The 3,958-nt window shown below is 34.5% G+C and overlaps 1 non-coding gene across 1 annotated transcript; it reads right to left on the bottom strand.

The window, feature by feature from the left end:
* Window positions 1-3,643: 3,643 nt before the first annotated feature.
* Window positions 3,644-3,751, bottom strand: LOC133813231 (small nucleolar RNA R71). The gene has a single exon (XR_009884267.1). It is a non-coding gene; the product is annotated as a small nucleolar RNA R71 (small nucleolar RNA).
* Between the last annotated feature and the right edge of the window lie 207 nt (window positions 3,752-3,958).

The raw sequence follows: 3,958 nt of genomic DNA, 5'->3' as shown, positions 1-3,958 counted from the left end.
ACCCATTATTTCAGAATTCATGACTTAATTAGAGAGTGTCGCCTTAGGGTCGGTCAAGCCTAAAATACATCACTTCCTCCTATCTTCGTAAGAAGCCAACCTTGGTATTGATATGTCTAGAAACCTTCCTTAGGGGGACAGAAACAAAGCTGCCTCGAGACCTTATTCATATCTCACAGTGTTGTACTAATAATGGAGACCATAGGTCACATTGAGATATTCACCTTCTCCCACTTACTATTTTGGATTAAATCTGTTTTATTAAACTAATGAATTAATTCAAAATTAATTACTAGTTTATTAATAACCCTATGAATGTAATTAATTACAAAAATCATAATTATTAAAGAGACTGTTTCTATAATTAATGTGATCTAAATAATTACCCATTACATTCATCTAACTTTACTAAACACTTTTTACATAAAGTTGGTTATCTTAAAGGCCTATAAAAAAATTATTGCCTTTATTATAGTGTGATTTACCAAGTTTTAACTAATTTAATACTTAGAAGTTTACATGCAAATGATTTCACCAAAAACAATTCATATAAACAAATAGGACAATCCTATATAATCATGTTTCTAAAAGATGCATGATTAATGAGAAATTGTGTGGGGTTTCATGAATGACATGTAATTGATTAATGCATGATCATGTTATCAATCAAAAATCAATGAACATTTATTTAAATAAATACAATAAATAATTAAATAAACAATAAATGATGAACCAAGTACTAATAGGTATTTCTAAGATTTACAACCCTTTGAAGAATTAGAAATAAAATTGCAATCTAAGCCTATGAGCTTTCAAGACTCTCGAAGAATCCTCCTCCACTCCTTTAGGCTTTCTTGCTAATCTTTAGAAACTTTGTTTTGCCCAACTTATTAATTAGAAACAAATTTTCTAAGTAATTTATTTATTTAAAACTAACTTTTAATTAAATAACAATTTTTGTCATCTTTTTAATTTAGTTGAATTTAAATAATTAAATAATCAAATTCAAATAATTATTTAAACTTAAGATATTAAAATATCTTAACCAACTAAAATATATTTTATTTTCTAATAAAATAAAATAAGATAATTAAACTTTTAAATTCAAATAATTTAAAAATTAATTAAATAAAAGATATTTTATAACAACTTTAGGATCTAGGGTTTGGGCACCAAGAATGGTGCCCCAGCCATCCTAAGGTCAGTGGCACCATTAAGCCTTAGGCTCGGGTACATGGTTGCAGCAGGGGCTCGGCGCTAGGTGTTGGGTGCACGACCGTGATGCGCGCGGTAGGAGACCAGGGCACACGGGCGTGTGCGCGCGGGAGCAGGGGCTCTGGTGCATGGGTGACGCGGGCGGGAATTGGGATCTCGGGGCCTGAGTGCGCGCACAGGTGAGGTAGCCATGAGTCTGGTGCGTGTAGTTGCAGGAGGTTTGGGCCTAGACGTGCGCATGGATGAGCAGGGGCTCAGGCCGTGTGCCTCTTAGGTGCATGGCTCGGGTTCCTCCTCAGCTTTTTGTATAGATTTTTAAAATACTTATTTCTCAAATAAATTTACAAAAATACTATGCCATTTAGGGGTTACACAAGATCTAGAAAAAACAATAAAATTCCTAACCCAATGATAACTCAATTTTAGTTTCGTTTTAGGATGTGTTTTTGTGGTAATCTTGAGACTTTATGTTTATTTTGTGCAAGATTACGCTTGTGTTTGTTTTTGTTGTAGGATCGTGTTCTGAATAATGAGCTAAACGTGGAAAGAAGAAGAAATGGTGGAAAAATAGAACTTTTGGTGGTTGTTCAAATCAAATTAGCATCAAGGAGGAGTTAGAAGAAGTTTTGACGAAGGTCGGACTTAAAATGGTCAAATTTTGAAAAATAAAATAGAATTAGAGTCGTGGCATGGGCTTAAGGGTCGCGACATGCCCTTTAGGGTCGCGACATGATGAGTGGCAGAGAGCAAAGAAAATCTGGGTTTTCACACGGGTCGCGGCATGGTTTCCTAAGGGCCGCGACGCTTGAAGACGGAGGTGCAAGCCTCCTGGGTATTTTGAAGACACGGGCTACGGCATGGAAATGCAAGGGCTGCGACGTGCCTCCCTGAAGATAAAAAAATATCTTATTTAGGCTTATAACATTATAAATTAAAGGATAGAATTAGGGTTTTGAATTACGAATTTTTAGAGAGTTCTTGACGGCTAAGCTTATTTTTTGCATTTTCTTCTTTAATTTCTTTTCGAGTTTTGGATATTAAAGATGATAACATTTATTTTTATGGTGTTAGCTATATTTTTCATGAACTAAATATTTTTCTCTAGGGTTTAATGTAGTCACTTGGATATTTGTTAATTTTCTATGAAGTTTATATAATTTCTTCTTCTTCTATCCTTTATCTATATGATTTGTGCTTAATGCTTGTGGATAATTGATAACTATTTACATGATTTATGATTTTGATTCGATATCCAAGAGGGGAGAGTTGAATATTCTATAATCATACAGACATAAATTGCATATAGGATGATAGTACCTATAGGGTTGGTGTAGTGTTTAGGGTTTCTATGCTTCATGCCTGCTATATGTTAAAACTTATCACAGATATGTAGAAATTTTGCATATAGGTTGAGATCTTTTTATCTTGAAAAAGAATTAGGATTATTTTAGTTAACCCGCTATTAGGATAGAAATTGAGGAATTATAGGTGTTGATTAGTAAGATTATCAGGTTGAAAAGTTGATGAAGTTAATACCCTAGGTTTTCAAATTCTTGAATCAATCTTTATTATTGCAAAGTTTATTTCAAATTTAAGTCTTAGTTTAAAAATCACTCTATTTTCGACAACCAAATAGAAATTTAAAAGCAATTATTGGTAATTTGTTGATAGCCTTGCGGGAACTTTACTTACTATTTTATTACTTGAATCGATTATGTATACTTGCACATCATATTTTTCCGATCAAGTTTTTGATGCCGTTTCCAGGGACTATTTAATCAATATCAAATATATAAAATTCTTGTTCTACTTTGGCTTTTCTTTAACAGTTTTTCTGACGTGTTTCTCAATTTCAAGATCAACAGGTAGTTTTTGTTTATGCGACGAGGTAAAACAGTTGAGATATTACCGGTGAATCCTTAGATTGAAAGAAATTATAGAAAGAATTGGAAGAATAAGAGGTTGGAGGCAAGGATGGCTGCAAACCAAGGGAATGAAGTAAAAAATGCAGCCAATAATGTCGAAGGGGCAGTGGCTGCTGAGGTTCCAGCTGAACAAGGGGCTAGACGTTTAAGAGATTATGTACTCCCAACTATTATGGGAGTGCATTGATGCATCAAACACCCCATAGTTGTTGCTAACAATTTTGAGAATAAGCCAGTAATTCTGCAAATGGTCCAATCTACTGTTCAGTTTGGAGGCTTGCCTACAGAGGACCCTAACTTACACATAACTAATTTCTTAGAGCTTTGTATGACTTTTAAGATGAATGGGGTAAGCGATGACGCAATAAGGGTGAGGTTGTTTCCATTTTCACTAAGGGACTGAGCAACGAGTTGGTTAATTTCCCTACAGGCTAACTCTATTACCACATGGGAGGAGCTCGCTCAAATGTTCCTTACAAATTCTTTCCTCCATCCAAGGCTGCACGTTTGAGAGGTGAGATTAATAATTTCTAACAGATGGAGAAAGAGTCATTGTATGATGCATGGGAGAGATTTAAAGAGTTGTTAAGAAAGTTCCCTCATCACGGGATTAAAAAATGGATGTTAGTCCATAGTTTTTACAATGGGTTAGGTGGAACTACTCACACTATCATAGATGCAACAACAAGAGGGGCATTTATGAGCAAGAGTGCCAACGAAGCTTATGATCTTTTTGGAGATGGCTTTGAATAATTACCTATGGACTATAGCGAGGGAAAATACAAAGAAGATAGCTGGTATGATCAAATTAGATGCCA

Source organism: Humulus lupulus, chromosome 1, assembly GCF_963169125.1.
Source record: "Humulus lupulus chromosome 1, drHumLupu1.1, whole genome shotgun sequence".
Classification (NCBI taxonomy): domain Eukaryota; kingdom Viridiplantae; phylum Streptophyta; class Magnoliopsida; order Rosales; family Cannabaceae; genus Humulus; species Humulus lupulus.
The sequence above is the reverse complement of the archived record's forward strand: the minus strand, read 5'-3'. Positions and strand labels throughout refer to the sequence as shown.